Below are 26662 nucleotides of genomic sequence, written 5' to 3' on the forward strand. Positions count from 1 at the left end.
TATATCTGCTTCAGCTCTCAGAGTCAGTCCTGATGTATCTGAAGCTGGGACACAAGGAATATCATAGCAGCCAGGGCTGGCCCTGGTTTAGACAGACTAAGGCTACTGCCTCAGGTAACCAATTTTGGCTGCCATTAAAGGGCTTGCTATTTAGTTTGTTATGATTGCATGTTGACTCTCAAGGAGTGCAAGGGGTGGGCAAGGTGTTTGTGGGATTTTCAGGTGCCAAGACAATTTGTACCATTCACTTGGTGTGTGTGTGTGTGTGTGTGTGTGTGTTTTGTGGTGGGTAGATTTGCTGCTCCAGCTCAGACACCAAATGCATTGGGCCAACATGGTGGGGGGGGGGGCACATCTTGTAATTTTGTCAAGGTACTGGAGTTGTTTCTGCAATCTTCTATGAGTCCCAACTTCAGATGTTACACTGCTTTATGACACTGGGTTTTTAGGAATTAGACAGCTGCAGTAATACCTTTACTGGATCATACTGTTAGTTTTACACATGGAAATGTGCCAATTAATTTTTTTGAAGCTTTCGACTCCAGAGTTGCCTGCTCCTCTGCCCTCTTCTATTTGCACAGACCCTTTAAAAAACCACTGTTGCATTTCTCCACTCTGCCAGCCTGTTGCACAACTTCTACTGAAATGACAATGATAACTACCCTTGTGATGAAATTCTTTATATCAAATGAGGAATGTTTGGGTGTGGGGGGGGGGAATCAAGGATCTGTAAGAAGTTGGCGGTTTCTGTTATCAAAGTGCCATGAATACAATCTTTATACATATATATTTTTCTGTTTTTCATATGCCCTCTCACTAATGTTGTACTGGAACCACATTTCTTGGGGTGGGGAAATAAAAATCTCTTCTTTACTGAGACGTTTTTGTTTTGCATTTGTGTGAATACTGATGGATTTTCCAAAAACCATCACAAGAAAAGGGAAGAGAGTGTGTGGGTGTACAGGAGGGTGTAAGAGACAAACACAGAGAAAGATTTCTAGAGGGTAGCCATGCTAGTCTGTTACAGCAAAATCAACAAAGAAGCTTGACAAATGTATTATGGATGCAGCTTTTGCAGACCGGGTCCAGTTCGTCAGATACATGAAATGATGCAAAGGAAGAGAGGAACAGAGGTCCCCAGAAGCCATTTGCCATTAATCTACTCACTGCTAGGGGACCTACATGTCCTACTTTACCATAGCTGTCAACTGTCCCTTATTTGGCAGGAAACTCCCTTATCCCAGCGCCGTGTCCCGCTGCTGTCGCTCATTGATGATGTCCCTTAAATTTCCCGGGTTTCAAAGGCAGCAGCTCCTCTCCCTCCCTCCCTGCCAGCCAGGGAGAAGGGAGGCTCCAACTGTGTTGCTTGGCTGCCCGGCCCGCTCCCTTCCAGCCTCCTCTCACCAGCCTCAGCCCCCGGGAGCCCCTCCCTGCTGGGACTGGCGGGAGCCTCAGGCCCTTCTGCCGCCATCCTTCTTGCGGCCGCCGAACTGAGCGTCTCTGCCTGGGGCCTCCCCTCTGCCTGTCACCGCCACTCCCGCTAGGCCGTACTGCGGCTGCACCGCCGAAGGACCTATATGAGATGGGCAGCCTGGCATGGCCTATGAATTGCTGCAGAGCCTTGAGAGGCGAGAGAGGGCAACCATAGAGAAAGCAGTTCAGAGAGAGGAGGAGGAGGCGGAGGCGGAGGTGGAGGCGCGGGCGGGTGTTCCAAGGGCTAACAGAGGGGGGGAAGTGGAAGAGGGACCGCAAGCGCTTCTCCCATAGATTTGTAGTGGTAGACTAGCATAGATGGTCTGATCTGTGGGTTTACTTTGGGCGCCATTCCCCCCCCTCCAGCCCCGCCTGATGGAACTGAGAGCTGCAGATGGAGCACGAGAGAAAAGATACAGAACTGCAGCAGCATCTTCGTAGCTTGGACTTCGTTTTGTGCGAAAAGTGGTTGCTGCTTGTAGTTATTTAATTGCAGTGTTTCATCAGATGGTGTCTTGAGCAGCAACCTCTGGAAACAAAGGGCTAAAAACCGATGCTGCTCTCCAAAATTATCTGTTCCCTTTTAACTTCGCATTACAGCTGGTTGACTAAAATCCCTTATTTCGGCTGCTGATCCCTTATTTTCGAGGCTGCTGGTCCCTTATTTTCAAATCTGTAAGTTGACAGCTATGTACTTTACACAGAACAGTACTCTGAAGGAGTTTATTTGAGGAAGGGCTGTAGCTCAGTGGCAGAAATCTTTGCATGCAGAAAGTCCCAAGTTCAATCCTTGGCATCTCCAGGACAGATACTGTGCCGGAAACCCTGGAGAGTCACTTGCCAATAGACAGGTAAAATAAAGGTAAAAGACCCCTGGATGGTTAAGTCCAGTCAAAGGTGACTATGAGGTTGTGGTGCTCATCTCGCTTTCAGGCCGAGGGAGTCGGCGTTTGTCCACAGACAGCTTTCCGGGTCATGTGGCCAGCATGACTAAACCGCTTCTGGTGCAATGGGACACCGTGACAAGAGCCCAGAGTGCATGGAAACGTCGTTTACCTTCCTGCTGTAGTGGTAGCTATTTATCTACTTGCACTGGTATGCTTTCAAACTGCTAGGTTGGCAGGAGCTGGGACAGAGCAACGGGAGCTCACCCCATTGCACGGACTTGAACTGCCGACCTTATGATCGGCAAGCCCAAGAGGCTCAGTGGTTTAGACCACAGTGCCACCCACTCGCTAATAATAATTGCCAATAGACAATAGTGAGCTAGATAGGCCAGTAGTCTGACTAAGTTTGATGTTGGCTCCAAATCTGGTTTCAAGAACCATAAAAAGAAAGGAGGAATCTTGTGCCTTTCAGGGCAAAGCCCTCCACTCCACCTCAGATCAGTAATGTTAGTTTTATTTCAAGGTAAACAAATTTTTACGCCTTTCTCTATCTAAGAAAGAAACTAAGATAACAATGGTAAGTTCTCTAGCCTGGCTTTCTATTCATAGAATCATAGAACTGTAGAGCTGGAAGGGATCCCAAAGGTCATCAAGTCCAACCCCTGCAATGCAGGAATCATAGTACAGAATTCCTGACAGATGGCCACCCACCCTCTGCTTAAAAACCTCCAGTGAAGGAGAGACCACCACCACCTGAGGGAGTCTGTTCCATGGCAAGCTGAGAGTTAATGTTGATAGTTTTAAGGTCTACTTTGCTAAATGTCTACACACACACACACACACACACACACACACACACACATATATATATATAGTCTAAATACATATATCCATATATGAATTTGAGCCGAGATAGGCAGCAGTTCCTTGTGCCAGGCAATTTCTCTCCAGCTCCTGGAAAATCTTCTTTTTCCTATGTAAAATATTACCTTTGGAAGTAAATTTACCATGGTGTGTGTGTTTGTTTGCTTGTGTTTGCCAATAGGGCCTGGGGCTTAATGTCACTTGTCAGTTTGACACCAGCCAATGGGGAAGCCAGCTTCAAGTCTCTCCTCCAATATGCTATGTTTATTACTAAAGGCAAATGAGGCAGCAAAATCATGTACTAAGACAAGAGGTCAGCTCTTCACAGGACATTTAGTCTGTGGTTTCAGTGGGGAGGCAGAACACGAGCTGTGTTGAAGAGATTGGCTGTCAATTTAAAGCACATGACTTCTCCCAAAGAATCCTGGGAGCTGTAGTTCACCCCTTACAGAACTGCAGTTCCCAGCACTCTTAATAAGCTACAGTTCCCAGGATTCTTTGGGGAAAGTCATGTGCTTTAACTGTTCGGTGTGTATGCAGCCGAAGGGTATGAGACATCTGCTTAGGCGAACACTTGCGGAAAGGGTCACATTTCAACCGTTGCTCTTGGAGCCAGTTCAAATTTAATAGGTAGGCAGCTAAGATATCCGAAAAGGGGCATCGCTGTCCTTTCTGCAATGCCAGCAATAGTGGGATTAAGGGAGGCAGTCAAGTTTCCCAAGGCTGGACATTAAACAGGAATGAGACACGCTTAGCTGCAGTAGTTGATAAGAATTGTGACTCTGCCTGCAAAGCAGCTTTCAGCAATTTTTCTGGAAATGAGTCTAGCAGAAGCTGCACCTGCTGAAGATGCCCTTGGACCTCTGCACTGGACAAGGGCTTAGATCAGATGACCTCCAAGGCCCCCTTGAGCTCTATAATTCTATGTATACACATAATTTGCTAACATGGAGAGAGTCACTATGTAATTTCCCCTACCCTCTTCTCCACTTGGCTGAAATACAGACAGAGCTAGCAAATGGATGTGGATTAAGAGGCTTTGCCTGGCAGCTGTGCTTCCTGTTTTCCCAGCCCGTAATGTGCCTTAATAGCCTTTCCAGACGTGCATTATTGGGCTGATCACATCTATCTGATGGACAATTTTCTGCTCTGATAGAGACACAACGCAGCCCTTTGAGTCATCTGAGTACCTGCCACTCTTCACCTTGGTCTCTGCTTCATTCAGTCAAGCTTCCTGTTGTTTTTCTCCCTCCAGACTGCTCTCTCAGAGTTGGTGCACAGACTTTTTTGGTTTGATCCTGCAGAAGCCTGGCAATCAGGGCACGGTGGTGAAGTCGGAATACACGTAGCCTTGGCCAACAGTTCACATTTAAAGGTGAACTTACCTAGTTCAAGCTTTCCAAAACAATACAAAGCCCAGCCATCCTTTCAAAAGTCACTTTTTCCTGAATTTCGCAATGCAGTTATCCAGCCTGGTAATGTGTACAAAAATGCACATACTAGGGTAAAGTGTGTATATAAATGCATATATTGGTATAAAGAACATAAAATGCATTCTACCCAAGCAAATTGCCCTGCAAAAATGTGTATGTTAAGCAACATTAATTTTCATGAGAAAGAACATTGCAAACAGGTACGAAAATGTGGAGAACTGAACTTGCAGTTGGCAAACTGGAAAACTGTCCCCTAGTGGGGACAAGTACCTACTTTGTTTGTGAATGCTGTTCTCCACTGCTTGGAAGAAGATAGCAATAAGGTTCAGACAAGACACAGTATTCACATGCAGCAAGAGGTGGACTCTGCCCACAGTCTAGGGGTAGGCAATATGGTGGACTATAATTTCCATAATCTCTGCTCCACCCTCTCCTCGAGTGCTTTTGCCCAGACAGAGCTCCATCTGCTTCTTGATTACCTGGATGGAGAGGCTGTGTGTGTTCTCCTCCTCTAGAACCGGCTCACCCATGAGGCAGGGTGAAACAACTGCCTCAGGTGGCAGAAATGCAAGAGGTGGTGCCTCCACAGACATCCCGCTTGCCCCACCGCCACTGGAGAAGAAACCCAGGTAAGGTAGGCTGTGGCAGCGGCACCGTAGCACAGAGTTCTGCCAACCAGCTTTGCTGCTTGTCTCCCCTACCCGCAGGGGCAGAGAGGGACCAGCAGCAAAGCTCTGCCAGCTCAGCAAGAGGGGAGGCGTTTCACAGCCCAGCATTGCTGCTGGTTTCCCACCTCCTCCACCCAACAGGGTGATGAGGCTTTGCCTGGACTCCTTGAGGGGAAGTCCTTGCAGTTCCATGCTCTTCCCAACGTGGGGGAGGCAGTGAGGTATTTCTCCCCAGGGACCAAAACATCTTGGACCACCCCTATTCTCCCTATGTTCTCCCCATCCTGCCCACATCTCTACCCTATTGTAGTGGTTGCCCTGGGGCATTATGGTAACTGCCAAAAAACCCCAGAGGGTTCTGCCAGTGCCTTTGTCCACTTGAAATTCCCCCAGCCAGGTCCTTTCCCATCCATGGGGCTGGGAAATATAATAATAATAATTAATAATAATTAATAATTAATTTATTTATATCCTGCCCTGCCCAGCCGAAGCCGGGCTCAGAGAGACTAACACGCGGGTTGCGATTTGGCACTTCTGTGCATGCGCGGGTTGTGATTTGGCGCTTCTGCGCATGCGCAAAGCACGATTTAGTGCTTCTGCACATGCGCGACCGCCGAAACCCAGAAGTAACTCATTACTTCTGGGTTTTGGTGGTCCGTAACCTGAAAAAACACAACCTGAAGCATCTGTAACCCGAGGTATGGCTGTAATGTGATAACACCGGGGAAGCATTGCTGAGCAATTAATAAAGAGGCATGCCATGTCTAGTTTAAATTCAACGCTAATGCACTGTTATTGCATCAATGATACATTTCAGAATGCACCCACACTGTGGTTTACCCCAGTCTCTCGCCGCTGCTTTTCATTCAAAATGACAGTCGCCACCTGGCAGGAAGGTATACCAGTTGCATGTAGTTTGTGCCTGGCTTGGTTCTTTTCATAGAAGAAAACTCTTTTGTGTACTTCATCAGTTGCTGCTTCCTTTCCTACATACTTTCATTAACTTTTTTTAATATAATCCTCTTCAATTTTGTCCTCGCTTGCTAGTGATCAGAAAGCATAACGGCAGTAATTAAGCAACATGCAATTAAAGAAGAAGGAGAAGAAACAAAACAGAGCCCTGGAGTCAGAACACCAGCTAGCTCAACCCCTTCAGCGCTGATGGTGTGACATTTCTTGTCCTCCTCCTACCCTTTTGAGATGTGAGTTTTCTGGAGTGTGGAACTCTTTTTTTTCTGCCTTGCTAGCTCATTGCCTTGGATGATGTCATCTCTGTAAACTGGAGGGCACTGAAATGAAATGTGGCTGTACAGGGAGAACAAGAATGCAAACATGGTGCTGGTTAAGAGAGAGGAATAAGAGGAGATCCTTCCTCATTTGAGAAAACGTCTAGGAAGAGCTGAGGGTCCAGAATTCTGCAGAAGTGCGGCCAGCATTTCCAGTGCCTTATGTGCAAGTTCAGACCAGGATATGTTTCAGCCATGGCTGTCAAGTGATTTAGAGCCCGTGAATCATCTACCCCCTGATCTTCGGTTTGCCTCTCCTCCGCCTCCTCTTCCTGAAGTTTTAGGAATTACCAAATAAGGGGCAGGATAGTGTCGAGATGTACTCCATTAAATTTGCCTTGGGGGTGACCAGGATGGTTGGATTCTGCAGACATGCATGAGCATCCTGTTGCTCACCTGAAAAGGGATCAAACTTTTCTGAGAATTCCCTTGAAAGCACTTGCAAAAGCTTGTGTTTGTGTGTTTGGTGTGTTTGGTGTGAAAGCTGACTGGTATAAAAAATTTTGTGTGCGATTTTGCCTAATGTATCTATGCTTACAAAGTAATTTCCCCTGCTATAATGCATTTCTGCATCTTATCCACACAAATCTTGGCATTTCCATGCACACTTTACCCTAGTATATGTATAATTTGGCTGGAAAATTGTACTGAAAACTTCAGACAAGTGCGTATTTTGAAGGATGGCTGTGTTTTACGTTTGCAGATTGTTTCAAAAAGTGCAAATTAGGGTGGTTCATCTTTATGCGTGAACTGAATCAAACTTCTTCCCTCACCTCCCAAGAAAATTCCTGAATAAATTACCACAGGATTTATTTCTTTTATTTCACAAAATTTATATGTTACTTGATTGTAATAAAACCTCAACACAGTTTGCAAAGGTTTGTCAAGCAGCAACTGCAGCCATGGGCTTCTCTTTGCAACTAAATTTGCAAATGCAGGTGTTCCAGGAGCAGCTTATCAAACAAACAAAACCACCTGGCACTTTTAAAACTGCAGGCCAGAGATGGGGAGCTTGTGACCCTTTGGATCAGCCTTTCTCAACCTGTGGGTCCCCAGATGTTGTTAAACTACAACTCCCATCACCCCTATCTAGCAAGGCCAGAGCTCAGGGATGATGGGAGTTGTAGTCCAACAACATTTGGGGACCCACAGGTTGAGAACCGCTGCTTTGGATATTGTTGGACTCCATCAGCCCCAGACAACATGAACGAATGGTTGGGGATGATGGGAGTTGTAATCTAACAACGTCTGGATGGCCACAGGGTCCCCATCCATGCTGTAAGCTTTGAAAAGTCTCATTGTGGCTCTTTTTGCTCAGCTATCTCTAGTGCTGTTGCCACATAAATGCCAACTGAAATATTTTGCTTGTTTGTTTCAAATGAAAATAAACCATTTATAGAGTTTACAGCAGGGATGAGGAATCTGTGGCCCTCTAGACAAGGCTGGAAGGATTTGTTTGCTTCAGTCCTCTCAGTTTCTCATTTTTCCAGCCCAAAATCCAGTTCTACACATTCCTGAAGCAATTTGCTTTTTTTAAAAAAGAAATCCTCATGAAAATTCATGTGTTTTAGAGCAAATTTCTCCCCGAAAACACATTCTGTATGCAGTTTATGCAGTATGCGGTACCCATTTTTGCAAGCAAATATAATACATTTTGTATGTTACTTTAACTCTTACCTTCATTTTTATGCAGACATTGCCCAAATATGTGCATTTTTTGCGGCTAGCTGCACAACTGAATTTCAAAGTTCATATATGTGTGACTGTCAAAGGATGGCTGTATTTCAGATCTCTGGTGTTTCAGAAAGTGCGGGTTTTATAGATTCACCTTTGAGAACTGATTCAAATTCCTCCCTCATCCCTCCTTCCAGCATTGCTGGGCTACAGCTATGAAGCTCAATGGGTGACCTTGGGCTGTGGCCTGCTCTCAGCCTAATCTACCTCATAGGATTGTTGTGAGGGGAAAGAAAGGAGGATGAGGACAATGTACACCACCTTGAGCTCCTTGGAGGAAAGGTGGGCTATAGATGTAATAAATCAATCGATAAACAAGCCCGAATCCAGCCCTCTGACTCTTAAGTCTGCCTCCAACTTGGCTGGCTCTGCTCCCTTGGAATTTTGCTCTCAGGAAGTGGGGCAGGAACTGCCTCCATCAACTCATCCTCTCTTACAAGGACATCCAGCAATTGCACAATGGGACCCTCTTCCTCTTTATTGTCTGAACTCTTCCCCACTTCCAACCGCAAGGTCCTCCTACCCCTTCTCTGGCAGATCCCGCATTCATATCCTTTACTGGTTGGGCGCCATGGGGCCTAGAACCACCCCCTTGGTTTACCATGTCACACAAACTTGGCCAATGTAAGGATTCGAGAACAAATACACATCCCCACCTCAAGATCTGAAACGAACCTGCAGTGACTTCTCTCCTCATTCTGGCCAGTCACTTCCTGTAATTGACCGCTCCCACACAGGATCTGGAATCTTCCTGGGCTCTGTTTGTCATAAGTCCCAGTTTATATGACTTATACTTTTGAAATAGGAAGAGTTGTGTGTGTGTGTGTGTGTGTGTGTGTGTGTGTGTGTGCGTGTGCTCCCCTCCCCCTTTAAAACAAGTGAGATAGCTAGCCCTGAGAAGCCGGTGAGACCTGGATATCTTCAGCGATTGGTGTGGGGGAGAGATGAGAATTTTGGGAGATGGCCATAAAAATAGCTTTGACATTTCAAATGTCAGTAGGCTGCCAGAAGCTTCTATGGTCTTTTATGGGTTTTTTCCTGTTGGAGAGACTATTGGAAAGAGTGGGAAAACGAAACCAGATTTCTTAGACGTGTTTTGTTCTATTTCTTTAAGATGTCCTGCCTGTTTCCTGGAACAATATAATGCCTGGGTTACTGAGACCTTGACAAAGGAGAGAAAAGCAGGTTTTCTGCCAGTAATGGCCAGATTTTGAGGCGCCTTTGAATGGTTCCATCTCTTTTTCACTGCTGATCACCTTTGCCCCTCTGGACCAATTCCAGCAGTAATGTAGTGGAAAATTCAGAAATGCAGTGTCCATTCATGATAGTTACACTCCCTCAAAGCCTCTCCCCCTTCTAGGATTATACAATCTTCCAAGATTATGCAATAATAATAATAATAATAATAATAATAATAATAATAATTTGGGATACAGTGCCATGATAACTGCATAAAACTCCATGTGTTACCATTCAGTTAGAGCTATTATTTTCCAGGCACATACATAGGTAAATGATTTGAAGTGCTCCGATATCTTCTTCCAGAGTGCCTTAAGGTGTGTTTTCCTTGAAGTTCAAATGTACCTAAATAGAGCCCCTTGCAACCTTAGTTTTCCTAAATCCTTAGCTCTGGAGCATAAAAAGCAAGTCACCCTTAGTGTTCTTCCCATGAACTGCTATGGGTGCCTCTTCGCAACCAACAATGTCTGGGTTACCACTGTTTTCCTCTTCATTGGGGCTGTTCCACGACTGATCACCACTTCAAAAACAAACAAACAAACTACTATGCCTCAGATTAAAATCTCACATGTCAAAGTCACTGGTGTGAATGCCTTACAGTTTTCAAGTTATGGGCGGTGTGTGCGAAAATTAGGGAAATGTTATATATATATATATATATATATATATATGCATGAAACACTGTGGACTATACTGGACTATAGCAATGTGGACTATAGTTGCTTCTGGGGCCGCTCTTGGATTAGGGGCCCTGAAGCTTAAGATTAATTATAATGATAATTTAATTATTTATACCCCATCCATCTGGCTGGGTTTCCACAGCCACTCTGGGAGGTTTACAACATATCTAAAAACATAATAAAAACACCTGTCCTTAAAAACATTCCCTAAACAGGGCTGCCTTCAGATGTCTTCTAAAAGTCAGATAGTTGTTTATTTCCTTGACATCTGAAGGGAGGGTGTCCCACAGGGAGGGCGCCACTGCTGAGAAGTTTCATAGTAGATCTGTCCCTGCCAGCCTGGTCAGATTCTATACATGGGATGGGGGAGGCACCATCATCTCCTTCGCCTCAGGGAGCAAAATGTACTGAGGAGATCCCTGGCTGCTGTTTATCCCTCTTGTAAAGGAACTGCATAAAGGGGCAAAAATGCACGGTACAAATCCAGCCATGTGGCTCCGAGTGGTGGTTTGACTGAAATCTCAGTGGTGGCAGACATTTTGAAAACCGAGCTGAGGGGGAACTAGGACCCTACTTCCTCTCCATTTCATTTTCAAATTGGCTATGGGTCTGGTTGGTGATCTTGGGCCCAGAGGAGAATGTGAATACCACATAACGAGGCAGGCAGTGCAGCCCCGGGAAGCATGGGGGAGAGAAATAGTGGTGGCAACAGCAGCAGAGAGAAAGCAGAGGTGGGACAGTGGTCAGGGTGGCATGGAGGGGCCCTTGCCAAGGCCCCTTTCAGATCTGGCAGCACTGAGAGCCAGCTTGGTGTAGTGGTTAAGAGCAGTAGACTTGTAATCTGGTGAACCGGGTTCGCGTCTCCACTCCTCCACATGCAGCTGCTGGGTGACCTTGGGCTAGTCACACTTCTCTGAAGTCTCTCAGCCTCACTCACCTCACAGAGGATTTGTTGTGGGGGAGGAAGGGGAAGGAGATTGTGAGCCGCTTTGAGACTCCTTAAGGTAGTGATAAGGCAGGATATAAAATTCAAACTCTCTCTCTCTCTCCTGGACACAACCCCAGTAGTGGGTCCTGACCCACCAAATTGTTAAAGAATATGATCAAGGCTTCCTAAATTTGGGTCTCCAGCTATTGTTGGACTACAATTCCCATCATCCCTAGCAGGACTGGTAGTCAGAGATGATGGGAATTATAGTCCAAAAGCAGCTGGAGGCCCAAGTTTGAGAAACCCTGGATTAGATATATGCATGAAGGATATGGCTGCCAAGAGCTCTAAGTCATAAATAGCTACATGGAAGCTCAATTTTCAGGAACCTCTGAATATCAGGTGCTGGAGATGAACTATCCCTTCTTGTGTACCTGGAGCTATCCAGGTTGAGCACTGTTTGCCTGTATTGACGAATATTGATTTTGCGGCTATGGATAGTGTTTGGTCTTTATAATGTAAATCATTGTATATATTTATGTGTGTTTTCTTTGTACTGTAAGCCACTTTGAGATCTCCAGATGTAAGCAATTTATAAATGGAAATAATAAATATAAGATTCTGGACTAGATGGATCCTTGATCTGATACTGACAGCATCTTTTTAATATATCAGGCCCCTTTGATTTCGTTTTCTCTATTTGTCCCTTTCTCTGGGCTTGTGCTTGGAGGCAAAAATAAACCATTCTTTCCCCAAATTGCTTTAGATGGGTTTTGGTACTACAGGGATGACTTTTGTACCCCCACCAGGTGCTACAGGTAATATTTCTGCCCCCTGAAGAAAGGCAGAGAATGAAAGCACGTATACTCACAAACAGTCTTTCTTTTTCCTTTGATGCTTTCCTCCACCCCATTTGCATTTCCCTCTTTTGACTTTATCTGCTTTTTCTTCCCATCTCCCAGCACTCGCTTTTATGTCTTTCTGTTTGAGAAGTGTAGAGATATAATTATAGAGTGAGAGGAAAGACTGAAGAATTTAAAAACAAGGTAACATTACATGGGACTGGAAGTACGGTAGTATCTTCTGCTGGGCAAATTTTTTACTATCTCTGAATGGATAGCAACTCTGATACATTTCAGGGAGCCTTTGGTACGATCCTAGAATCGTGGAAGGGATCCCAAGGGTCATCTAGTCCAGCCCCCTGCAATGGAGGAATATGCAGCTGTTCCATACGGGTATCGAACCTTCAACTCTGGCATTATCAGTACCGCACTCTAGCCAACTGAGCTATCCAGGATCTGGGGCTGCAGTCCTAATTTCACTAAGCTGGGAGTAAGTCCCACTGAAATCAATAGGGGATGCTTCTGAGTAGGCACAGTTAGAATTTGGTGCTGTTAAATATGCTTCCCCATATCCACCAATATTTTTATTTATTTATTTGCCCCATTTCTATCCCATTCACCCCCTAACTCTTCTAGGCAATTCACATGCTTATTTAAAGAATGGAAATGCAACCTCAAAAAAGTTAAAACGGCATAAGCTAGCTCCATACAATACAGTTCAGCACGTACAGACACAAACGAAATCTAAACAGCCAGCATAAACGCAAGCAGCATAAAATCAATATGAAACCTGCCTAAAAGTCAGCCAGGGGGAAATAACTTAGTACAAGAATTGAAAAAGCACCAAACATATATACAAACTGTTATGAGTTGGAAGAATAAAATAGTCTCCACTTAGACATAAAAGTGAGATGGCGTATTCTGGATGTTGACGTATCCTTTCTGCACGCCTCCAGCACTTTTTCCTAATTCCTTTGTGGCTCCAAGTAAGTGTCAAGATACCACACTAGCCTCAGGCAATTCTTTATGATTCTGAAATTCGGTGGATGTCTTGAGAGGGAGCACATATTTCCCCCTCTGTTCTCAGACTCCTCCACCCCAACCACAAGGAGTGCTTAATTATATGCAGCGATGTCATTTTCTTTCCTTTTTTAAAATTAGAAAACTTGTATTTAATATTCAAAAATTCTTACACACAAAAAAAAAATCCCGCAAAAGCTTAACACGCAAATGAACAACAAACATTGCTGATAAATTCGTCTGGCTGGTCCACAGGGTCCCATTTACTGCACATGTCAGTTATACCTCCTTTTCTAACATGCTCACCATAGCATACATACGCAAATCATTGCAGTATGGAGTGCTCCTGCTGAGGGTGCTAGCCAGCCAGCCAGCCATGCCCTCTCCCAGAATACTCCATTCTATTCCACCGCCAACTGAGTTTTCCATTTTCCCTTCTCCCAACGCTCAGCATACTGTGTTGGCTAAGCATGCCCAATCATCATTGGTCTGTTTTTGAGAGCTTTTTCCTTGGTGGTTGTGTTTTATATATATATTTTCTGCACAGTGTGTTACGTGGCTCCATTAGAAGCCACACTTGGAAGGTGAATTCTCTATTTGGTTTACTGGAAGCTGCGTGGAAGCTGAATTTTTGCCCTGTATCTGAGTTTGGCTAGAGCAGGTATGCGGAACCTTTGGCCCTCCAGACGTTGATGAACTACAACTCCCATCAGCCCCAGCGAGCACAGCCATTAGTCAAGGATGATGGAAGTGGTAGTTCAGCAACCTCTGGAGGGTCAAGGTTAGATACCCTCTGCTGCATATGTGGGGTGTATTTTGAATGAATGTTAACAAAACAGAGAGATGGGAGAATATCCCCACTGGGTCCAGGCTAACAGAAGAATGATACTGCTGGATCAGGGATAGTCCAGAATCCTGTTCTGGCCAACCAGATGCCTGTTGGATATCCACAAGCAGGATTTGAGGACAAGAGCACTCTGCTTGCTGAAGCTTCTAGCAGCTGGTATTCAGAAACATTACAGCGGTACCTCGGGTTACAGACGCTTCAGGTTACAGACTCTGCTAACCCAAAAACAGTACCTCTGGTTAAGAACTTTGCTTCAGGATGAGAACAGAAATTGCATGATGACGGTGCAGTGGCAGTGGGAGGCCCCATTAGCTAAAGTGGTACCTCAGGTTAAGAACAGTTTCAGGTTAAGAACGGACCTCCAGAACGAATTAAGTTCTTAACCCGAGGTACCACTGTACTGTCTCTGGCCACAGAGGCAGAGCATAGCCATCACGGCTAGCAAGCATTGATGGCCTTATCCTCCATCAATTTGTCCAGCTTTTAAAGCCATCTAAGTTGCTGGCCATCACTCCCTTCTGTGGGAAAGAGTTCCAGAGTTTAACTATGCCCTGGGTAAAGAAGTATTTTATTTTATCTGTCCTGAATCTTCCCACATTCAGCTTCATTGGATGTTCTTGGGTTATGAGAGAGGGAGAAATACATGCCGCAATCCACTTTCTCCATGCCATGCATAATTTTATAGACATCCGTCATGTCACATCATCCCTAACTCACCTTTTCTCTAAACTAAAAAATATCCTCAAAGCTGCAACCTTTCTTCATAGGGGAGTTGCTCTAACCCCTTGATCAGTTTGGTGGCCTTTTCCTGATCCTTTTCCAACTCTACAATATCATTTTTGTGGCAACCAGAACTGTACACAGTAATCCAAATGCAGCCAGACCATAGATTTGTACGATGATATCAGCTTCTCCTGTGACTACATCTCTGATTTAGGAGTAGGTATGCAGCTTTCTAACTGAAATGCAGCAATTGCATCTTAAGTTAAAACTTTTTTCACTGCATCTCATCTCTCTTTACTTGTCCTCTGTGTTCTGTACTACTGGTTTTCTCAAGTGCTGAGCACTCCTGATTTTCCTTCATCCTCAGTATGTAGATTTCTAGCATTCCTGAAAATCTGCGCCCTTCATATGGACAAAATAGCCCTTTTGATAGGATGTATCCTAATTTCACTTGGCGTCTTTAAAGCTTTCCCTCTAACCTTGCCCTGTTTGGCCTAACAGAGTTGGCAGTGCAGAATTTCTGAGCTTTATATTCGGAAAGTGACATCTAGGTGCTAAGAACTGCTTGTGCAATAGGCATTTCACACACATCAGTCAGACTATTGGGTTTCAAGCACAGAGTCCCACCAATCAAGCCTTCGGTTCCGGTTTTTTGTTACACGGGGTTGTTAACTTGACCCTGGAGAAAACTCCAGCAGGTGCTTTTGAAGAAGCTGCTTGTTAGAGAATCCGTAGAGTTCATTCACCTCAGTTAACACCATTGGTGTTTCAGCAGGAAGCCAGTTTGCTGTCCAGGTTTATGGATTATTTAATTCAGTGATTGAGATCAAAAATGTTCCTGAGTAGCCAAGTGAGTGCTGAATTTTTTGGGGGGTGAAATGGCCACACCTGAAAGCTTGCCATAGTATTTAAAGTGCCCAATCAACAGTAGTCAAAGACCCTTTCCTGTTTTCTGCATCCCTCTGGTAACTTGAAATGCACGGGACCCTTTCATGCTTTCTGTACACACATATATGAAAGACTACGTTAAGTATAATTGTTTAATTCACACTAAAATAGAGAATGCCTATGTGTCAGGGCTGGGCTGAGGAGGAGTGGTGCCCCCCTTCTCCTTAACCTTCCCAAGAACAGAAGGACATTATAGAGTTAGAACAGTGGTTTGTAGAAGGATATAACTGAGAGACAGCTGAGGGGAAAAGCTGGGAAATATTGGAAGAGGAACAGCAGGAAGAAGAAACACTGGGGGAGAGACAGCTGACAGACTCAGTGTCTTTGGAGAGCATTCTTGAGCCCCACTCTCCCAGAACTAGGTGTGCACTGAGAGTAGTAGAACAGAAAGCTCAGAGGTAAAAAGCCCAGATCAGCCGGTGCAGGGGTGACGTAGGATAAGAGAGACGCAGGGGGTTGGGCTTTACACGGAGCAACGCCATCATTGAATAATGACTACATTCCTTTCTCTCTGTGAATACTGTATAAATCACATGGTAAGGACTCTTTGTGTTTGTCTGCTTTTTTGGCTGCCAACGGGGGAGGGATAGGATTCCCTGAACCTTGACACTATGTGTATTGCTGAAAGGGTTTAACTGGAAGATTCCATTGAAGCTAAAGAAGAGTTCTCTAAGCTATCTTTGTGCCTGAACTAGCTTCCTCAAGAAGGGAGTCTGAAGTACTCCCTTGTGATGTCAAGTGATGGCAGTTTAGGATTTACTTGAAGCATGACTGGAGGGCCAAGATTGGTGAATCTTCAATTGTTGCTGGGCTCCGTCTTCCGCCATCTCTAACAATTGGTCATACTGGCTGGGGTTGATGGGAGTTGTAATCCAATGGCATCTGGAGGGGCACAATGTTAACTAAACCTGGGCAAGATTAATAGCTGAACTCACTGATACGGGGTCTTTTCAAACACTGTGAAAAAACATACCTTACTAGCTTGTTGTGAAGATGGAATAAGAAAATAACTGTAAAGCATTGTGAACATTAAGTGGTGGTATTTTGCGGAAAACACAAAACAAGCTTTCCAACAATCTTGGTGCAAGGCCAGAGGATGCCTCTGCTGCTGTTGTTGCTGCCGCCACTGCCTCCTCTTCCATCCACCAAGGGAAAAAATGTTTAGATTAGTTCATGAGTGGAAAGTTGGATGCCTTCGGTTGGGAAGTCGAGGAGAGAGCTACAAAGAGTGTCATGCATCCCCACCAGAAGATAAAAATAGGACAGTGTATGGTCTTAAATCTGAGTGCTCTTTACAAAATGTCATGGGCGCATGAGCCTGGAGCAAGGCCAGCCGGCCAAGAACTGAGATTGATTTCCAAAGACTGGGAATACGCTTCCTTTTGGGAAGGAGGAAGGACCAGAAGAAAGTGTGCAAAGTCAATTGGCTGAACTCTAGGTGGTAGTTTATGTGGAAGGGTATTATTGAGCCAAGGAAGCTGTTTCCCATCATTAGGCAATAGCTTTGGGCAGCAAGGGTGGGGAGCAGTACATTCATGCCCCTGGGCCCCACTCACTGAGCCAGCCAAACTACTCAGCTCTTGCAGGGCTCTCCAAAAGGCACCTTGATCCCCATGCCTTACTGTAAGGAAAAGAGTCCTTACTGGCATTCTGAGCAAGGTGGCCTTGGAGAATGGCTTCTCTTTTAAACTAATTTTGAATGCAATTTCGTAGCTGTCATGAAAACCTGGCAGCCATCTCACCCAGAATGCCTCACTCTGCAGAAGGATCTCCTTTATCTGAGGTTGGATCTAGACACATGAAAAGAAAGTTTCAGGAAAACTCGTTGTAAAGCTCATAATGCAAAAATCACGTTGCTGAAGGATCCAACTACTTTACGGCACCATCTGGTGTCACAGAGTTATAATTCATTCATAACACTTATTTTTGACTAATGTAGCTGTGTCCCGAGTGAGGCATCGGAATAGAGCGGGGGCTTACTTTTAAAGTAAGGTCTTTCTGCCTTCCCTTCATCTCATGAAAAGGATTCTTCTCAGAACAAGGTGTTGTGGGTGAGGTGACCTAAGAGGGTGCCTGCTTTTTAAAACTGAACTTGAAAGAGAATTTCCAGCTGCTGCAGAAAATCCTAGAATGCCTCACTCCGAGGAATGGCCTGCTTTCCTCAGAGTTAGGCTGAAGAAGTGGTGCCTGCTCTAAACATTTTAAATGTAAGTGCTGGGGAAGAGAAGGACTGGAGAAAGTGGGGCAGAGAACAGGAAAAGAGGAAGGTGGTGGTCTTGGGCCAGACTTGGCTGAGCTGATGATGCAACGAGTTTCCCTTTCAAGCACTGACGAAGGACTGAGATTGCTATGCTTGTACTCGCCTATAAAACCTGCTCAGGCAATCAAGGCTGGTGCGAGCAACTAGTATCCCGGGGCATGTGCCAGGGCCAATGGCTGATACGTGCTCTGGGCCACCTCTTAAAATAAATTATGGACTGGAACTCTTCAGCAGTGTGAAACCCCTTTGAGCCCATTGGAAGAAATCAAACAGTGGTGATACTGTTATGTATTCAGTGGTCTGTGTTTGCCTGAGCTTGAATCTGCACTAAGGATTCTGAGCTCCTGTGTTCTGATTCGATACATGATATCCAATCACAGAACATTTCAGGATTTGGGTCTCTGCCATTGGCTCTTAAACTCTGAGTCATGATTCGCAGCTTGGAAGTTTAGACAGCCAATCACCTTGGGAGTGGTCCAGGCCTTCAGAAATGTATTTAAGCAGTTGCTTTGTCGCTGTTGTTCAGTTCTGTAGTTCAACAAAGGTTCTTGCTGTTATCACTGTGTCTTGACTTGTGGGAACCCACCTACACTTCAGATACTACAACAGCCAGAAGGAACTTAGGTGGGGTGGCTGCCACTTTTCATTCTCACTCCTCCCCTGAACGCCAACGGACTGATCTGTACACCTGTGCCCTGCAAATGCTTTCCTCTTTGCTCCATTCTTTCTCTGCAAGAAACACACTTGTGTGTTACTCTCTGCACCGCAGCCTTATCTGTGTCCCTTCTTCCTCAGCCTCAGTTTGTGAAACTGGCTGGAATCAGAACAGGACCGGCTGTTCTTTGGGGACCAAGAAAACAAGAAGAAAAATAATTAGCAATAAAGTGTTGATTGGGTATGTGGGAGGCCATGCCCCTCGGACACAGATATAATTGTTGATCTCCATGGCGCTATATAATGTACGTGTCCTCAGGGCCTGTGCCTCTCCATGCTTGAGACAAGGGGAATTCCCATAAAGGAGCCTGAGTAGGAACTGGCATTGATTTTTCTATTTTATTGTGTTCCAACCACCCTTGATGTTCAGCACCACTTGCCCACTTTGCCTCTTTTAAATTCTGCTGTTGGGGAAGGAGAGTTTACACAAAGCATTTAATTATGTATGTGTGCTTGCTGCTATGGCTGAAGCTGTGCTGGTAAATCATGTCCTGAACCCTAAAGTAGAGGTGGAAAGCAGAGTTAAAGACAAGGGGGAGCAGCCCCCTCAACAAACAACCAGAATTCTATTATAGCTGCTGTCACACAGGAGAGAGCAAGGAGCTGAGTCACTGCTCAGGCACAGCCAGGAATGATGAGTCACCACCAACCTAACCAACCATATCAATAAATTGGGGAGGACAGTGCTGAGTTAGCTTCCTCCACCAGCGCCCGTGTTATTTTAATCAAGAAAACCTATTTCTTTGCTACATAACTTGTTTTAAATCAAATGGATTCCCCGGAGTGGAAAGTTCATCTATTTTTTCGTTCCTTTAGTTCTCATTCACGCACAAACATATGCACATACTTCTGCCGCTGTTACTCCATATATCCTAGGTGTCAGGATCCCACCCAACCCAGGGTGTCCCCAGACTGTCAGTGTTTTCCAGGAGGAATTCAAGTGTATACCAAACTTTAGGTTACTTTGCGAAATTAAGGTGGATTAAAGTGCTCTATTGCCCAAGTGCACCAAATTCACTTAAAACCCACAAACCACAGACTTTTTGTGGTTAGGAAAATGATGGGGACGTTCACTGAAATGTGTGGGATGAACAAATGATTATCAGGAAGAAGTGGAAATGCCACACAAGCAAATAAGGATGAATGTTCCTTGTCAGATAACTGCTCTGTAAACAAATCAGAATGAATTGTCAGTAAAGACTGGACACAGATTAACCAGCCTGTAAACCCGTTTGCTGAAGGAGGCCATGGTGGTGGTGGTGGGGTACTCTCCTGGTTCTCACCCTCAGACATGGTACTAGAACTCTTGGGTCAAAAAATCCCAAAAGCTTTAAGCAAGAAATCAGCATGCTGTCTTGGCATCAGCTCTAAGTACAGGAAGCCATTATTTTGAGCTCTATAGGCAGAGTATAGGGTGTTAGCAGAGGGGTAGTACCTCTGGTGGGGGACACGTCCTGCTCCTTCTGGGGTAGTTTGTTGACCTTTGGTCCCCACCCTGCACTCAGCTCTCACCCGTGGCTCCTAAAAGCTGTCAGTATGCGACAGAGGCCATACCCCGGGAATGGCTTTGACTGGCCAGTGAAACCAAGTGAGAGTATCCAATTGGTCTCAAACCCTCAGCGAGTTAGAGACTTCGCCTGCATGCAAAGACAGGCTCTGGGGGTTGAGCAGACAAGACCATTAGTTTGGTTCAACGGAAAAATAATAAAACAGTAAGATGGTATTGCACATAGGTATGTAGCTTAGTACAAATAAAGCACACAGTGTTGACAAATTCCTGCAGACCTAGTGTGAGGAGGAAGCCTTTCCAGTGTCACAACAATTCCACCCAATGAATATCTTTATCTGCTCTAGTCCGTGTTGCAGAACTTGAGAAATGCCCCAATCATTCCTATCACAAATCTGGTTTCAAACATAAATCATAAACATGCTCCATGCCACATTACAGTCCAATGCTGACAATTTTCTCTTTGCCAATCTCGATTTGAAAGTCAGACTGTTTTAGACCACATCAAGGGAAGTCATAGTACTGCTTTATTACGCTTTGGTCAGACACCACTGTGTCCAGTGCTGGGCACCACAGTTTAAGAAGAATGTTGACAAGCTGGAACGTGTGCAGAGGAGGACGTCCAAGATGAGGAACGGTTAAGGGAGTTGGGTATGTTTACCCTGGAGAAAAGAAGACTGAAGAAAAATATCTGAAGGCCTGTCACATAGAAGATAGAGCAAGTTTGTTTTCTGCTGCTCCAGAAGGTAACCTGAGCCAATGGATTCATTGCTCAAGAGATTCCAACCAAATATTAGGAATAACTTTCTAATGGTAAGTGCTGTTCGACAGTGGAGCTGACGGCTTTGGAGAGTGGTGGGCTGTCCTTCACTTGTCATTTTTAAGCAGAGCTTGGGTGTCCATTTGACAGGGATTCTTTAGCTGTGATTCCTGCATTGCAAGGGGTTGGACTAGATCATAGCTGTCAACGTTTCCCTTTTTTAAGGGAAATTCCCTTATTCTGAATAGGATTCCTCGCAAGAAAAGGGAAAAGTTGACAGCTATGGACTAGATGAACCTTGGGGTCCCTTCCAACTCTACAATTCTTTGATTCTATCCCAGCAGGTATTTTCTTTTGCGTGTGTATCAGCACCACTGATTATGTTTCTCGTCTTCTGTTGCAAACACATTTTTATTATGCTGATTTATCTGGTTGTTTCATTTAATTATAAACACACAGTTTTAAAATATTATTCTTGGTGTGTTTTTTTAATCTACATAGAAAGGCAAGATATAAACATTTGAATGAATGCAGGAATGAGTAAAACACATGGCCATTTGTATTCTGCACTGAGGCATAAAAGCTTCGTCAGTTATGGTGAGATCTTTAAATATGTATGAAATAAATAACCTAATGACAGTTTTCACACAGTGCATTCAAGACGTCCTTTCGTTTTATGGTTCATTATGCGTCAGCATAAAATGAGACTGGAACATTCTGTGATGGAGCTGATGGGCAGGAAAAGTGTCACAGAGAGGAAGAGCAGCCCCTGATTCTTGTGGTGAGACATGCCAGCTTCACCTGGGGATGGGGAACAGGGAACACACACCATTCCTTGAAGTTTAAGAGCTATTGTTTGCAAGGGGTATTAAAGGTAAAGGGACCCCTGACCATTAGGTCCAGTCGTGACCGACTCTGGGGTTGCGGCGCTCGTCTCGCTTTATTGGCCAAGGGAGCCGGCGTTTGTCCACAGACAGCTTCCGGGTCATGTGGCCAGCATGACTGAGCCGCTTCTGGCGAACCAGAGCAGCACACAGAAACGCCGTTTACCTTCCTGCCAGAGCAGTACCTATTTATCTACTTACACTTTGACGTGCTTTCGAACTGCTAGGTTGTCAGGAACGGGACCGAGCAATGGGAGCTCACCCCGTCGCGGGGATTTGAACCGCCAACCTTCTGATCAGCAAGTCCTAGGCTCTGTGGTTTAACCCACAGCGCCACCCGCGTCCCACAAGGGGGATTACTGGCATGCTTAAAAACGTTTTGCAATAAGTGAAGTCATGGGGGAATGCACAACAAAGCGTGGAATAACGTTTGCTTGATGTAACACCATCTAGCCTCTCTGCGAGCAAACTGGAATGAACACTCAATAAATAGTCAGTGTAGCCTAAGCTCCCTGCAAAATGCATTCAACGCACATGGCATCTAGAAGTGAACTAATATGGAATGGCTCTAGTTTCTACTAAAAGCTTCTGAGTCCTGCTTGTGCACTTGTCTGAACTGATGATGGGGTGGCGGTGCTGCAATATCCCTTGCCTGAAACCTTGGGGAGCTGCTGCCAATCAGCCTAGACAGTACTGAGTGAGATAGACCAGCGGTCTGACTCTGTATAAGGCAGCTATGTTCCCTTGTCATAGCACACTGCCTTTACTTTAGCTGCTGGACAGTTGTTGCTCAAGCTAGAAATACAGAGAAGTGGCCATTGCTTTAAATCATCCCAGTCCTGACATAAACCCTTGGAAAACGGCCCGGCTTTCCCCGAGAACAACTTTTATAAACTGGGAAACAAATCTTGTTGGAAGAAAACAATGTTAAGAGATTTTCCACAGTTTTACTGCCTGTGTACATCAACCACTCACTTCCCAGCAAGCTACAGAACTGCCCCAGTTATGTGAAAAAGGACCCGGTGACAGCATGAAGCAGCGATATGACCTTGCAAGCATTTTGGCTGTCAGAAGAAACTGATCTGCTGAAATGTATGGACATAAACATATGGGTCTGGGAAGAAGGAGTGGAAAAACAGGAGCCAAGATGTGCAATTGGATTTCAGGATAGGGATGTTGGAAAAGGGAGAGGAAATTGCCAATATTCACTCATTCATCCCATGGCCGGAATGGAAATCAATCCATTGAATGTCAGTATTGACTACTGTTGTTGGTTTAAGTCCACAAACAGCATATAGTTGACTGCTCCCCATCCCTATTTGCACTGTGCTTCCAGTTTACAGTGACATGAATGGAATGGAATAATATATAATGACAGTATAATTAAGTACATTAAATGCAGAAGTAACCTAATTTCTTCACAACAGGCCACAAGACAGGTAACGTTTGTGGAAGCGAAACAGTGCTGCATATGCCATGTCAGGGATCGTTAGAAAAAGAGGCTGAAAATAAAACTGCCAGTTTGCTAGCACCATCTATGGTGCAGCTGCAATTGGAAAGCAGTGTACAGCGTACAGTTCTGGTTGCCACACACCTCAAAAAAGGATATTGCGGAGCTAGAAATGGGGAATCAAAATGATCAAGGGGCAACTCCCCTATGAGGAAAGGTTACAACATTTGGGCCTTTTTTAGTTTTAGAAAATAAGGCAAATAAGGAGGTGTGAGACCATAAGACGAGGCTGCTGGGTCAGGCCAATGGCCCATCTAGTCTGACATCTTGTTCTCTCAGTGGCCAACCAGTGGCCTGTGGGAAACCCACAAGCAGGACATGAGTACAACGGCACTCTGCCCACCTGGGACTCCCAGCAAGTGGTATTCAGAAGCATGATGCCTCAGGCAGTGGAGGGGAAACGAAGCTATTGTGGCTAGTAGCCATTGATTGCCTTATTCTCCATGAACTTGCTGAATTCTCCTTTACAGTCAAACCTCTTCTTACGTCCGCCTCTGCTCGCGTCCATTTCGCCCAACGTCCGCAGCAAACCCGGAAGTAACCGGCGGGTTTGCCACCATTCGCACATGCGCAGAAACAGGCAATCACCGTTCACACATGCGCAGAAGCGGGCAATCGCCGCCAGCGCCTGTGCACAACGGCGCCTCTCCCAGCGACCCGTTTCGACTTCCGGACAGGCCTCCAGAACGGATTGTGGTCGTGAGTAGAGGTTCCACTGTAATGAATGAATGAATGAATTTTATACCACCCTATACCTGTAGATCTCAGGGCTGTTCACAACACAAATTGGCAACCATCGATGCCTCCTGTGGGTGTTCCATAGTTTAACTATGCGCTGCACAAAGAAGTACTTTGATCTGTCCCAAATCTGCCAACATGCAGCTTTGTTGGACGTCCACAAGTTCTAGCGCCGTGAGAGGAGGGGGGACTTTTCTCTAATTGCTTTAGACTCCTAGCATGTCAGTTGTCGCTCATCTTTCCCCCCCCCCCCGAACTAAAAAGTCCACAATGCCACAAGCTTTCCTCTCCTAGGGGAGTTGCTCCACTACCACCCCAAGCGTTTTGATTGTTCTTTTCTGAAACTTTTCTAGCTCAACAATATCCTTTTTGAGGAAAGGTGACCAAAACGATACACAGCTATTTATTAAAATTATTACAGTGGTACCTCGGGTTACATACGCTTCAGGTTACAGACTCCACTAATCCAGAAATAGTACCTCAGGTTAAGAACTTTGCTTCAGGATGAGAACAGAAATTGTGCTCTGGCGGCGCAGCAGCAGGAGGAGGCCCCATTAGCTAAAGTGGTGCTTCAGGTTAAGAACAGTTTCAGGTTAATAACGGACCTCCGGAACAAATTAAGTACTTAACCCGAGGTACCACTGTAGTCGGTTGTCATAAAACAGGTCTCCAAGCAACTTGCACTGAAGAGCAAAGACGTACTTGAAACAGAAGACAGGGAGAAATGCACAAATCAGGTTGGTACATAAGCCAGGTGCAGGTTACAAAGGGCGATAGGCACCTAAAAGAGATAGATGAATGACTAAGATTAATCCCAACAAGAGACATGCTGCCTGCACCTTCTGCCCAAACAACAGGGCAGGCACAGCTCTTAGCGTGGCAAGCAGCCAGAGACCTGGTACTGGGCAAGAATATGCCTGGTATGGAGGAGGTGGAAAGTGAGAGGTTTTTTCACCATCTCTCGTGACGCTAGAACTCAGGGTCTTCCAACGATGCTGAAAGTCGGAAGAGATTTCCCCCCGATTCTCCCATGGTGGGTGATAATTCAAAGCTGACTGCTTCTTTTCAGTCATCACCAGCCCTGGGGTAATTGCATCAGAGTCAGTTTGCCAATGAGACAAACGACTCCTCTGTGTAATTATTACAAACTATGAGCACTCGTAACCTTCAGGCTAATTGTGGAATGATGAGCTCAAAACCATGAATCAAAAAGGAAAGGAGAAGAGGCCATTGGCAGCTGGGCTGCTCTAAGCGGCTGTTCTCCTATCGTTTCAAAGTCCCAGGCACACAAAGGATGGCGCCTTTTGAGAAGAGGCTAAGTGGTAATATAATTAGGAGCAGCGCTTTGAGCTATGCTGTACAATACGGTTAAATTGAGCATCTGCCTTCTAGGTCCTACATTGAAACTACACAGAAGCCCTGTCAGAGAAAGGAAAATGAGTACAAGCAGGAACAGACCCTGTTTCCGTCTCTGAGATCTGTGTAAAGTCAGCGCTCAGAGGGCAAAAGTGTGATCAGGGCTGCTGTTTTTACCCAATCTAGTTTTTGCAACTGAAGATCTCTCCCCCCCCCCTCCATTTAAAGGCCTAGCAGTCATTCTCTGGAGATACTCGACTCTCTCTGCTCATTAACTCCCATTGAAGCGTTGGTTCACAGGGTGAAGGAAGCAGAATTGTGGGAGAGGAACCAGCAAGGAGAATTACGTAGCTCTTTTCTATGCTTCCAGGATTCTTGTACTTTCTGTCACAGGTATGAATAAACTCAAGAAAATTTTGAGGGGGTTCAGGAGAAACAGCCAGGGGCTGCTGCTGTCCCTGCTGATGTCTGCCACCTGAGGCAGTTGCCTCACTTTGCCCAGTGGTAGAGCTGGCCCTGATCCCCTCTTTCTGCCCCATTCTGCCATTGGTCATCCTCTACCTCAGCTTCAGAGTGACAGGGAGCAGGCCTGACCCACCCATGCAGCCAGGGGAAGCGGCTACCACCAGCATCAGCGACAATTTCCACCAAGATCTCATAGCAGGAGCATTCTGGACTAGTTGTAGTTTCTGAGTCACCTTCAGAAGTATGCCCACATAGAACACGTTGCAGTAGTCCAAGTGGGAGATAACCAGAGAAGGGAGAGAAACAAGGACCTTGAGGTTACCTACCCACAGTTGGCAAACAACCTGTTTATTGAGCATTCGTCCTGAGTTGTTTGCAGGGAAATTAGATGATGTTGGCTATTTAATGAACATTCATTCTGATTCATTTACAGGGAGGCTGGAGGACTTTGCCTCAAATTGGCAAATTTTTATCCCACACTTTGTGGTGCATTTTCCCATCACTTTCCTTGTTGCAAACAGCTCAGTCTTTTGTTGCGCAATACTTCCCCATCGACTATAATTGACACAACCGGAATTTGCCGACATGTAATTAAATCCCACCCAAAGATTGTGATAGTCTGGAAGTGCCCATGGACAACAGACTGAGGAGGCATGCCAGTCACCCACTCACAATTGTCCCCAAGATGGAATTGTGTTTCTATCTGAGTTTTAGCAATTATTTTTAAATTTGCATCTGCACATGCAAATCAGCGCATGTGAATTCTGTACAGTTTTTGTCCTTTTGGTGATGTGCCTGTACTCAACTACCTTCCTCCTTTTAGCTTTCCCCTCCTGCGTAGCAAGGCCTTTTACTCTCTCTCGCTCCATGGCACTGAAAGGCCTGCTGTCATGTCA

This window comes from Podarcis pityusensis (assembly GCF_964106645.2).
Source record: "Podarcis pityusensis genome assembly, chromosome: 14".
NCBI lineage: Eukaryota > Metazoa > Chordata > Lepidosauria > Squamata > Lacertidae > Podarcis > Podarcis pityusensis.